Source organism: Phocoena sinus, chromosome 1 (assembly GCF_008692025.1).
Source record: "Phocoena sinus isolate mPhoSin1 chromosome 1, mPhoSin1.pri, whole genome shotgun sequence".
Classification (NCBI taxonomy): Eukaryota; Metazoa; Chordata; class Mammalia; order Artiodactyla; family Phocoenidae; genus Phocoena; species Phocoena sinus.
In genome coordinates, this window is record NC_045763.1 from 149,915,032 (window position 1) to 149,928,254 (window position 13,223).

Consider the following 13,223-nt stretch of genomic DNA (forward strand, 5'->3'; position numbering starts at 1 on the left):
CTCTGCTGCAGAGGGGGTGCCCGGAGTTGAGGAAGGCAGTGGGGGAGGAGAGCGCAGAGACAGGTGGTTGAGGGGGCGAGCGATGGTGCGCGGAGGCTCGTGATATTAATGCCTATTTCTTTCTCCCCCCTTCTTCAGGGGGCGCGGAGGTGCGCGTGGAGGAGGAGGCGGGAAGGCCAGAGGCTTAGCTCGGGCGAGGCAGGCGCAGCCGGAGATGCCACTGGGCAATGTCTCTGTTCAGTCCCCCCCCCACCCAAAATTAATAAAGTGGGTGTGGAGGTGCGGGTGGGGGAGTTTGTTGAACTGCCCCAGGCCTGCCGCCTGGCTCTCTCGTGCATATCTGGGAGCCGCTTGCATTGAGCGCTCTGCAGAGGTTGGGGGTGGGGGCTGCCGTCGAATTGCAGAAGCTTCAGCAGCAGAGACAGTTGCAGAGATAGGGGCTGGGAGAAGGTCTTGGGGGTGGAGGGTCGGTGTCCGGAGGTGAAAGGGAGTCTCCAGGCCTGCAGACTAAGTTCATAGGTGCTGGGTTGGACAAGATACGGTGGGAGGTGGGAGCGGTAGGGAAAGAGGGTGATGTCCTTAGGACCCCCTCCTTCCAGCTTTGTTTGTAGCCATAGACCAAAATGTGGGATTCGGCATTTGCCAAATGTGCTTAATTTTTTTTTTTCTTTCCCTTTCTGTTTGTTTTGTTTTTTAGAGGAACGGCAAATGACAGAGCAGAGGCAAGGCTGGCCCAGCCAATCCTGGAGCCGCTGCAGCACTGGTTCCCCAAACAAACACATTCTGGTGCAAGGACAGAGAGCAGGGGGCTGCTGGCCCACACCCCTCCCCTGCCCTTGGCCCCCTTGCTGCTCCCCTGTGAGAAGGGCAGCTGGACAGAGGCTGCCTTGGGCCAGGGTGGTGATGGTGCTGTGGCCCCTCCCTGCTGCCCGGCGTGGGAAGAAGAATGCAGAGCCAGGCAAGTCTCCCTCTGTGTCCTCTGGGGTGGAAAGAGCAGGTAGAGACAGGGCTGGGGCAGCCAGGGCCTGGCTGGCATTGCTTTGGCATCGGTGGCGAGAGGGCTGTACCTCCGGCCCCTTGGGTTTGGTTCTCTCGGCCTGTCCCTGGCACTCAACAACTGCGTCTATGTGCTCATTGGTGCCACCATGTTATATAACGCTTATATAATCTCCCAGGGCGAGTGCTGTGTCTCCACTCTCAGGTCACACAGACACTGTGTCCGTGCGGAAGTCAGGATCTGTGGACGCTTCTACGCCCTCAGCTTCAACCTGGCTCCTTCTCCTGATTCCGACTGCAGGAGGGGGAAATGGGAGAGCAGGGGCCCACTCTACCCCAGCTGTCTGGGGCTGAGAAAGAGGGGTTGGCTGGGCAGCCTTCCTCATGTTCTTGCCCAGTGCACCTTCTGGTGGAGTGGATGCCATTCTTGTGCTCTGAGGCCAGTTTTTTGTTCTTGAGGTCCCCTGGCGCGGCAAATGGGTGTGGTGAGATGACCCCCAGAACGTTGCAGTGGAAGGATACATGGTACATAGGGTTGGATAAAGAGAGTGAGAAATTAACTCTGCCTTTGAGGTTTTGGGCAAGAGTGGCTGGAAGGATGGGATGGCGGTGGCATTCTAAGAAATTTGGAGCAGGCCTAAGGGCTAGAGGATGGTCAGGGAAGGGTGTACAGGGAAGTGGATCAGACAGCAAAGATAAACATGGTGTTCTTTTACTGTACTCTCCACTGGGCTGTCCCTGGTTGCCAGGGCAACAGAAGCAGTGATGAAAATCATGCCTTTCCTTCAGTGGAAAAATCTGGCTCCTCCTCCCGCCTCTTCCTTCTCTAATTGTCTGCAACCTATTGGGAGGGTGATGGCTCTAGGGATCAGAGACCCCAGCGTGTTCATATCAGGCACCCCCCTTCCCCATTTTTTGTCATCTTCCGCCTTCCTGCATCCCCTGTCTCCCCCAGAGCTCAGTAATTGGCAGTTGCGTAGGAGTTGGACTGGATGGAGGGGGAAGGGCATGGACGTCACTGCAGGGCAGGGTGAGCAGAGCGTGGGCAGAGCTGTGGATACAGGAATGACTGGCACACGAGGAGGGTCAGGCATTGATTAGCTGGGTGGAGGCTTGTTCCTGGGATGGTAAGACCTGGGGTGGGAAGGGTGGGTGAGATGATGGAAGGCCTGCAGAACCCGGCAGTCTGGGCTTGCAGTGGTGGTAGGAAATAGGAAGGCCCTGAGGTTTCTGGTGTGGCCGTGGGTCCTGAGGAAAGTTAGAACTCATTCATTCAGCACTTTTTGGGTGCCTACCATGTTAGGTAAGGTTCTGGGAGCTGGGAAGACACAAGTAAGTAGGACTGGGCTTTGACCTTGAAGAGATCATGGTAGATGAGAGGAGGATGGGTATATGGGGGAAGATCAGCTGGCATTGTTACAAGCCCAGAATCTGGGACTCCAGGCAGGAGATTGGCAATATTCCAGACTGGAGGTGATGGATTAGGGTGGAGCGTGTGAGAATGGAGAATGCAGAGGAAGAAGTAGTTCAGAGAGCCCCTTTGGCTTGGGGACAGAACATGGCGAAGAGAAGGCGCTGACGTTTTGAGCCTTAATGACTGACAGAAATAGAAGAATCAGGGTTCATACTTATTTGGGGTAGTCATGTTTGATTTGCTTTTAGACATATTGCCCAAGACAGTGGCAGAGTGTCTTGATGGAAATGTTTATGCTCAGGCAAATAAAATTTGCGATGGAAGTCAGTTCTGGGAAGAGGTTTGGAGGAAATTGTATTATGAAGCCTTGAAGGTATGAGGTTGTTGAGAAGGTAGTGTAGAGAGAGATCCCAGGGCCTGGGGCATAGGCCTAGAATTGGGTGAGGCTGTATGCCTTGTACTTGTTTATTACCCCAGGGCCCGCCCAGACTGCTGGACCAGTTTCTGCTGATGAGCGCCCACGTCCTCTACCAAACCACACCCCATTCTGAAGTTCAGGTTTCTGTTTAAGTTTTCTTCTCGCTAGTGGCTATGTCCAGGAGGATATGTACTGGAAAGACAGATATATACATTTACCTCTCCAAGCTCTCTCCTTGACCTTTGCTATACCATTCACTTATAAATTACTGAGAGGCCCTGGGATGTGCTAAAGAGATGTGCCATAGGTCCTTAGCCTCCGCCAGCAAGGCTGTTTGTTCTGGTTCCTTTCCAGTCATCACTCTAGAGGAATAAGAGCCCTGGACAGAGTCAGGAGGCCTTTGCCAACTACCTGATCTTGGACAAGTCACTTCCTTTTCCAGGCCTTAGCGTCTAGTCTAAGGGTCTAGTTTCTTCCAGATCTAAAGCCTTCACATATGATTTCCAAAGTTTTTTCCACTTTTGCTCAGGTTTCCGATGCAGGTGGGGCTTTTGAAACCAGCAGCCCAGATTTCTTTGGAGTCTTGTGGGAGGGAGTAGGGGGAATGGAGGCCTGGTTCCTAGAGCAGGCCCCTGTCTCCAGAGGGGGCGGGAGCCCTCCAAGTAGAGGGTGGCCCCTGTTCCTTTTGGGAGCTTGGGAGTGCTAGAAGAGCTGGTTTTCCCAGTGACCAGGAGTTGGAAAACTACAGCCCATGGGCTGATGCCTGCTTTTGTAAATAAAGTTTTATTGGAACACAGACATGCTCACTGTTTACGTCTATGGCTGCTTTCATGCTACATTGATATAGTTGGGTAGTTGCAACAGAGACTGTATGACTACAAGGCTAAAGTCTTTACTGTCTTGCCCTTCAGGGAAAAAAATTGCTAATCTCTGTCCTAGACCACCAGAAAAGTGCTTGGATCACCACTGGGGATGCTTACTATGGCCAGATTCCTAGGGTTCTTGAAGATTCTGCCTTGGGCCTTCCTTTGTGATCCTATGACAGGATGATGTGGCAATTGAGATGGTAGATTGTTAGAGTCAGCCCGAAGATAGTGATCCTGGATCTGGGAAACCCCTTTCATTTTCATCTGTTTTCCTGAAGCCTGGAGGGTGCCTGTCCCCGCAGTCCCTCACACGTATACTTCTTTGAGCCCGGAGACCTACATTCCTCATCAGGGAAGGCTTGTGGCCTTGGTGTGACAAGCCACCCTCCCTCTCATTTCCCAGGCCTATGCAGAGGAGAACGGACCAACCCAAACCCAGTGTCTGGTGAGGAGAAGGAGAGGCTCATTGGTTCTGCCAAGTCCTGCAGCATATTTCCCCTTGATACCTTTGCCTTGTCACCTCCGGCCTCACTATGCCCTTTAGTTCCAAGGCCCTGGAGATGCATCTGCAGAGAGAGCCTGCAACCCAGCCTGGTTTGTCTGCCTGAACTTGGCACTCATCCGCTGTCGGAATAAGGCCCCGCAGCCTGGGGTTTGTGGGGTGTGTGTCTGCGTTGGCTTGAGGCTGGAATCAGTACTCAGGATTCTTGCAGCCAACCTTACAGAGTCCCCTTGTGTCCTAGTCTCCACCTTTTTTGACTCGGGCCTCATGCTGGAGTCTCGGTGAAACTCCTGGGTAGGAACAGGATGAATTTCAAGCTCTCGCTTTTATAAAACAGTAGCAGAAGAGCAGTTGGGCCACTTCTGCTCAGGGCTGAGGTAGGAAGTAGCAAGAGGAAACTGTGTGCTCAGAGCCATGCAGGAGGGGGGCAGGGGGTTGGTAACTGAGGTTTATTCCCATTGCAGCTGGAAGGGAGGAGGCTGGCAGCGAAAGGAGGGAGCAGACGACCCCGAATAGCAAAGGAGACGGAAGCTAAGCACACCCAGAGCTGCTTTTAGCTGGTAATGGTAAGCCTGGCTCTAGGGGCCTTACTTCTCACCTCCCCTACACACATTCCCCCCAGAGGCCGGGCCTGTGACTGTCCTCATCAAAGAAAAAAGTAAAAAGGTCTTCATCAGAAATCCTTTCTAAATACCTTTCAGTTTAGGGTGACCCCAGACTGCACGGGTTTACACGAATGTTTAGACAAGTACACTGACTTGGAGAAACATTCATTTACTACAGACTTATTGCGGATCTCTTCTGGGTTGGGCATTGTGTGAAGCTTGGAGGATACAGAGGTAAATAAAGGATTCACAGTGTGGTCTGGAAGGTGTATGGGCAGTTGAACCAATTTTAGTAGAACCTGTGCTAGATCATAAGCTTCGGGTGAGCACATCTGTGTGTGTCGTGTTCACCGCTGTGGCCCCGTGTGGGGTCCTGTGCTCGGCACATGGCAGGCACACACATGTTTAACTGGCTGACGCATCCCTGTTTGGTGCGTGTCCTGGAAATGTGCAGGAGGGATCTGAGGAGGTAAGTGGAGCAAGAGAGGAGCTCACGGCAGCCTGTGTGACAAATCTGGGCAAAGGATGGACATACCTGGACGGACTGGTTATGCGAGTGCTGTTAAGGAGAAAGGATGTAGAATGGTTGACCGTGTGGGAATGAGAGACACCGTTGGCCTTAGGACAATGAGAAAGGAGGAGAATGACCTGGTACAAAGAGGTGGGTAACCAGCCCCACATCACTGGATAAAGCCAGGGGCTGGGGAAGAAAGAAGCCAGCCAGTAGCAGGGAAGGTAAGATTGAGTCGGGAGAGCAGAAACCAGCATGAGAGGAAGCCTGGAGGCGTCTCAGGCCCAGGGTGGAAGCAGAGCTGAAGCAGGTGAGTCCCAGGTGAAGGTGATGACAGTGACTGTCAGCTCTGTCCTGCAGGTCTCCTCCGAAATGACCATGTCCAGGTATGACCCAGAATACCACATTTCCCCGCACTGGGGCAGACACAAGGAAATTAAGTGGAGTTTGAGATTATGGTTATTCTCCTTTCTAAAATTCTTACTATGGAACTTTTCACATATCTATGACGGTAGAGAGAGTAGAAGAAACTTCAGTTTTATCTTGTAATCAACACATGGCCCCTTTTGTTTCATTTGTACATTCATCGACCTTATTCCTTACTCCCTTCTTGGATTATTTTACAGCAGATCCAAGACATCATATTTCATCCCTAAATACTTCATGATGAATCGCTAAAAACGTAATACATTTTAAAAAACATAATCCCAGTAGTAGTATCACCCCCTGCAAAAGCACCGTTATTCTTCATGTCACCAATCATCCATTCAGTTACGTTTCCCTTGCTTGTTGCCATTTTTTTTTTTTAAAGAGTTGGTTTTGTTTGAATCAGCCTCCAAACAAGATCCCCATGTTTCATTTAGTTCATGATTGATCTCAACGTCTCTGTTCATAAAGGTTATGTTCATCCTGAAAAGAATGATGCTTTGCAATTCTACCTTTTAGATTGACTTAGCTGCCGCTGCTCTGTCTCCACTCAGCTGCCATCGAAAGCTTTCCTGAGTTTTGTTGAACCATTTGGTGATTTTTGAGCATTCTTCATTATTCCTCATCTTTGTGGTTTAACGTAACTAGTCGTTTTTACCTTCCTTCAATAAATACTTCTCGGGAGCCTCCCATGTGTCAGGCACTGTACCAGGCACTGGGCATACTTCTGTGAAAAGACAGGCTGGGCCCTGCTCTCAAGGAGCTTACAGTCGGACCACGGGAGAGCTGTTGTGGGTCTGCTTGTTGTCCCCCACCCCATGTTCATCCCAGCCAAGTCGGGTGACCATGACCATCACTTCTGTGCTGACACGTTTGCCACGTCCTAGGGCTCAGTATTCATGTTCTCATGCTGTCCTTTCATGTGGTTGATAAGTGGTGTCCCCAGTACTGACGGCGAAGCCAGGTGTGGTTTCTGTGGCATGTCCCTGTTTCATAGCCGTGCCCATGGATTCTAGCAGTGTCACCAAGTGACTGCGTGTGTCCATGTGACACTCTTGGGCTTGAGCCTTTATAACTAGGCGAGATCACGTGGAGAGCTTGCTTAACTGGCAGACTGTAGAGGGGTTGAGTAAAAACATCTGGAAGGTGCTCAGAACTGTTAAAGAGCTCAGCGCATGCCATGGTGCTGGCATGTGCTTTGAGCAGGTCGGATGTTTCTGTGTCTTTGTGGACTTCCGGTTGCTTTGGGGCTTTGGCCCATAATGATTAGGCTACCTGCCTAATTAGGCCTGCTTTCTCGACCTGCTGTATTTTTGCCAAGCAGTACGGTATTGGGTGACTGCCGCCTCAGTAGCAGAATCTAATGGTACAATTCAGGCCTGTCTTGTTAATAAGGCATTTCACTGATTTGCATTTCTCTGTGAATAAATAATCAGACTTATTTGGACACTGTGACTTTTGATTTTGAGAGTGGTCTGTGATTCTTCTTGTATTTTTCCAGTTCAAATGCAGCTATATTGCAGTTCCTGGATTATAGTGTCTGAGCCTTTTAACAGAAAATCTTAGTTAATAAAAATGAGTATATTCCCAGATACAAAGACTAGTATTCTTTCACCTTTCCTAGGTCTTTTATTCTATAGTTAAGATAATAATACAGAATATATGAATATGCCATGATATACATGTCCTGTTACTGAAGGCTACATAGTTTAGAGTTTGGTGTTATGTTTTTATTTTCTTCTAATTATGTAATCTTTAATTATTTTGATTATGCACCGGTGTTGGTTAAAACTTTCGAACAAGTTTCCTTGCGTGTTTGTGTGCGCGCGTGTATGTATACAGCATCGCCGTGCTAATACATTATATACGTTACAAAACACAAAAAGTTAAAAATGGCTGGATATATTGTATTTCTGTCTGCACTACTTATGGTCCTGTGGGAGCCCCTCTTGTTTGCACTAAATTTCACCCTGAGATGTATTCAGGACGTCGCTCCAGCACCTCCCTCTCCTTCTTGCATCACCATTTCTCCCCTCTCTCCTGGATCATTTCCATATGCTGCTGTTTTTCTCATCTTAAAAAAGGCCTTCTTTGACCTCACCTCTTCTAGCTGCTGCCCGTTTCTCTGCCCCAAAGAGTTTCCAGTCCTTGCTCCCTTCACTTCCTCTGTCAGACCCCTCCAGTCAGGCTAGTCCCAGCCACTCAGGACAGCAGCGCTCTTGCCAAGGCCAGCGGTGACCTCCATATTACTAAGTCTAGTGGCCCCTCCCTGGTCTTCATCGAAGTAGCTTCAGCGATATTGGCACAGCTGGTCATACCCTTTTTCTTGAAGCTCTTTCTTCACTTGACTTCCAGGATATATATTTCTGGTTTTCCACCTGTCTCATTGGCCATCCCTCCTCAGCATCTCGTCTCCCTGACTTCTGAATGTTAGAAGGCCTGGGGCACCTGCTGTCTATCTTCTTTGTCTTCGTGATCCTCTCCCAACTCATGACTTTACATACCACCTGTATGGATGTTGTCTAGAATTCACTTCAGAGTAATCCCGCGAGATAAACAAGACTGACCATGAATTGATAATGGTTGAAGCTGGCTGGTGGGTACCTGGGGGTTTATTCTGCTGTTCTCTCTAGTTGTGTTTATGTTTGAAATTTTCCATAATGGAAAGTTAGAAAAAAATCTACATGCTGATGACCCCCAATTATTTTTCTCAAGCCCAGCTCAAGCTCCTGAAGTACAGTCCTATGTGTCTGTCTGCCTACTTAACATTTCAACTTGAATGTTAATAGACGTTTCATACTTAACACGCCCAAAACTGAACTTCTGATTTTTCGATGCAAATATATTCTTCCTTCCGTCTCCCATCTTGGTTATGAGAATACCAGCCTTCCCGTTGCTCATCCAAAATGCCTATGGTCATGTTTCACTTCTCTCTTTTATGTCCTTCATTCAGTCCATCAAAGAAATCTTGTTGACTCTACCTGCAAAATATACGTAGACTATGACCAGTCAGAACTGCTTCCACTGCCATCACCACGGTCCAAGCCACCATCATCTCTCGCCTGCTTCTCCTTTGCCCCTTACAGGCTGTGGTCCTCACAGTAGTCAGAAGGATCCCACGAGACATAAGTCACATCATGCCTGCCACGCTCAAAACCCTGCTGTGGCTTCTTTCCGCACTCAGTGAAAGCCATGGTTGGAGTGGTCTGCAAAGACCCTGCAGCTTATGAACACTGTCCAATAGAAATATAATGAATTACACAGGACCACCACATGTGTAATTTAACAATTTCTGGTAGCTAAATTTAAGAGGAAAAGGAAGTAGGTGAAATTAATTTTAATAATCTAACCCAATATGTCAAAACTGTTTTCATTTTTGATGTGTATTTTGTTGTTCTTTTTGTACTACGTCACACCCATAGCACGTGGCAGTTTGGACCAGCTACATTTCATGTGCTCAGCAGCCTCATGTGCCCAGTGGCTGCCTTATTGGGATTGCAGGCCTACCTAGTCTGGCCCCACTTGGCTTCTGTGTCCTTCCCTCCTACTACTCTTCCCTTCCTTCACTCTGCTCCAGCCACACTGGCCTCCTTGCTGTTCCTCAGATAAACCAGGCATTTCCTGTGTTAGGGCCTTTACACCTCCTGTTCCCTCTGTTTGGAATACTTTCCCCCAGGGAGACCCGTAGCTGACTCTCGCTTCCTTTGGGTCTGTGCTCAGATACTACCTTCTCAGTGTCCTGCCTACCCACACACGCTTGCTAGCATTTCCTGCGTCTCTTCCCTGCAATGTTTTTTTCTCCATAGCACCATCACCGTTTAACGTAACTGTGCACTTCTGTTACTTCATAGATTTTCTCTCTCTCCCCACTGGAATGTGAGCTCCATGAGGCCAGGGGTTTTTGTCTGTGTTCCCTGCTGTATTTCCAGAGCATGGAACAGCGCCTGGCACATATAAGAGGTGGATTGATGTTGCTGAGGAATTAAATGAAACGTATTATTAAGAATGACTCTTTTTTAGTAAGAACCATGCAATTGAGTGTATTTTATTGTTTCAGAATATCATGGGTCATATTTTGCAATGTGGCAGTTTGAAGGTCTGGTTCATGTCACGGTGTTTTGAAAGAGTCCTCTCTATAAAGATGTTATTGTGGCTTCAACTTACAATTTAAATGGGTTTAAGACCCCTGAAATACTGTATTTCATTCACTTCATTGAGAGATTTGAAAACAAGTTAGTGTATCCTGTCTTATGGGCGTCCACGGATACAAGGTTTTAGAGACAACGTCTTTCTGTCAAATTTGGTAATATCATCATGTAATGGTGGAAATGATTTCCAAATGCCAGTTTTTGAAATGCTCTTTCCGTGACATAAGTCTCTTTCAAAAAGTAAAGGCTTTCTTACCCATTTTTAAAATGTCACTTTACCTTAAAGGGACAGGTTAAATACTTATTTGTTTGTTTAAAAAATAGTCATTAATCGGCATTCTCCTGATAGGCACTCATTACAGAAGAAGTCAGCAAATTTTGCAACCTTGTTTTCCAGTTTAAAAAGAAATATAATTTCTGTTTAAGTTGAGCCACTCTTTCAGGTCTTCCACCATGAGATGATCATGACAGTGTGGTCCAGTGCTTTGCAGATCCCACCCTCTCATTGCAAAGGAGTCATTTATTGTATTGAAGAGGATATCCTTAAAGTTGCTTGTCTGGGCACGTGTAAACCGCACTCAGGTACGCAGACAGCTGGGCTGCCCTTGTCCCTCCTTTGGCGTTTTGTGTCTCCTACCTGGACCCAGGATGCGAAGGTGGTGGCACCAGCGTGTTGTGAGTTAGGAGGTAGGTGGTTGTGCTCAGAAGCTGCTCTGGAGGTGAGCATAGCAGGGATTGCTGGAAGAGATGGCCAAGGTAGCTAGGGCAGCCAGCTGTCTTCTTCTTCTTCTTTTTTTTTTAAATTGAAGTATAGTTGATTTACAGTGTTGTGTTAATTTCTGCTGTACAGCAAAGTGATTCAGTTATACATACATTCTTTTTTATATTCTTTTCCATTATGGTTCATCTCAGGATATTGAATATAGTTCCCTGTGCTATACAGGAGGACCTTGTTGTTTATCCATTCTATATGTAATGGTTTGCATCTGCTAGTCCCAAACTCCCAGTCCATCCCTCCCACACCCCCTTTCCCCATTGGCAACCACAAGTCTGTTCTCTATGTCTGTGAGTCTGTTTCTCTTTTATAGATAGGTTCATTTGCATCATATTTTAGATTCCATGTATAAGTAATATTATATGGTATTTGTCTTTCTCTTTCTGACTTAACTTCCCTTAGTATGATAATCTCTAGTTGCATCCATGTGGCTGCAAATGGCATTATTTCCTTCTTTTTTGTGGCTGAGTAGTATTCCATTGTACATATGTACCACATCTTCATTATCCATTCATCTGTTGAGCACATTTAGGTTGTTTCCATGCCTGGGCTATTGTGAATGGGGCCAGCTCTCTTCTTGGAGAGAGAGGTGGTATGCCCTTGAAGCGTTGTGCCATGTCTTCCGTCTATTCACCTATATATGGAAAATGCTTGTGCAGTACGCTTTCCTTCCATTTTGACAGTCCAGGAGGTATGTCAGCTGGATATGTGCACGTGGACTTGTTTTTCCAACTGCCGTGACCAGAAGTGTGATTTAAAAGATGAGCAGCTGGATTGAGAACTGCAGCTCCGGCTGGGAACAGAGGCCCTGATTACTTTCTGCTGCAGTAGAGATCATCTCCTGCGTGCCCTGGACCCGGCATCGATGAGCAAGGCTTGTCTCCAGTGGGCCAGTCTTTGCTACTTAGACCACCGGCCAACCCGTCAGCTTCTCTTCTTGCCACACATTTGTACAGGGCCTCCTGTGGAAAAGCCTCTGTGTTTCTGGATAGAGTGGGGTGGGCACAGGAAAGGAAGGAATGTGCCAGTGTGAATGGGACCTGGTCTCTGTCCTCAGGGAGTTAATGCTTAATGAGGGAGACAGACACCCATGCTAAATACAAGACAAAGCGTAAAAGGGACACGGATGGAGTGTGATAAAGTGTTATATTAGCCAGAAGTGGGAATTGGAGAGGTGGTGAACACGAGCAAGGAGATCTCATCCATCTGTTCATGGCTGAATCCTCAGAGCCTAGCACAGTACTCCATCCCTCTCGGGTGCTCAGTAAATGTGTATTTGTTAATAGCTGGGTGTTGAAGGAATGGGGCTTCACCCCCAGGGACGAAGGAGGAAATGTCTTGTTGGGAGGAGGTGGTCATGTGCCCTGAGTGGGTGTGTGTGGCAGGAGAGGGGCTGTGTTCTGGGAGGGCCAGCCTCAGGGCAGGGCACCCGGACCAGCTTTTTCCAAGAATTTGATTTTGGTGATTCTTAACCTCTTTTTGTGCCAGTTCTCATTAGGAATTGCATGGAAACTGTAGTCTCTTGCTTGAAGAAAAAAAATAAAATCATGACGGCACATGATTTGACATATACCATCAGAGGACTCACAGATCCCAAGGTATAAAACCCTGCCATAGGCTGGGGAGCCGTCAGTGCTTATGGAGCTCTTTAAACAGGGATAAGACACTTGTTTTTCCTGGAGTCTTTGGGAATTGACTCAGATGAGTATATACTGTGTAGGCATTCTGGGTTTTAAGGTCATTGGTAAGTGACAACCACAATAGTGGCCCTGATGAGCTTAAGGAAGCAGTGGAGAATTGGAGGGGGGTGGCCGTTGGCGGGCTCTGTGCACTGTTACGGAAAGATCCAGTGTTTGCTCCACTGAGCAGGGGATGAAAAAATTTACCTGAGAGAAGATAGAAAAAAATTGACTTTCAAAACGTACTAATTCAGGGACTTCTTTGGTGGTCCAGTGGTTAAGACTCTGTGCTTCCAGTGCAGGGGGCATGGGTTCTATCCCGGGTCCGGGAACTAAGATCCCATATGCCGCTGCATGGTGCGGCAAAAAAGAAAAAAAAAAGAAAAAATTTAAGATTAAAAAAGAAAATTAAACGTACTAATTCAGAATATGGAATGCTTATGCTAGCTTTTTTCTGTGACATGTTTCCCAGCTCAGATACCCAGCCAAGCAGTAATTACAGACACAGAGAGGCCAGTGTGTTGCATTTCTGGGAACAGGGAGAGTGGAAGGGAGTTATTAGAGTTTTATATCACCGAGGTATTGGGTTCAGAGAACACTAGCAATTCTGACCCATCAGGGAAGGCTGCTTGGAGGAGGAATGTGGCAGGATTTCATGGGCCACTTGGAAAAGCAGAAAGACTGGGCTTATTTTTAAATTATATGGTTTTTGTTTCTGTTGTCATAAAAATTCCTATAGAGTATCTGTATACCTTCAGTTAAAAAATAAATTAAAAGAACAAACTTTCTGTCCTCTAGGAGTTTGTCGTGTATCTGCTGTACAGATAGGCTGTCTGGAGAGTTAAAAAACCCAGTATGGGCAGTACAGTGTTGTCATTTCTGC

At 47.6% G+C, this 13,223-nt stretch overlaps 1 protein-coding gene across 5 annotated transcripts in view; it reads left to right on the forward strand.

Annotated features, from left to right (window-relative positions):
• The first annotated feature begins 4,657 nt into the window (after nt 1-4,657).
• LOC116760690 overlaps nt 4,658-13,223 on the forward strand; it is a 73,321-nt gene continuing 64,755 nt past the window's right edge. For 3 of the 5 annotated variants that reach the window (XR_004351812.1, XR_004351815.1, XR_004351817.1), the window contains exon 1: nt 4,661-4,762. The gene's annotated coding sequence lies outside the window, so the exon portion shown is untranslated. Of the gene's footprint in view, nt 4,763-13,223 lie in introns of all 5 variants that reach the window. The other 2 variants (XR_004351816.1, XR_004351869.1) reach the window with 2 other exon arrangements.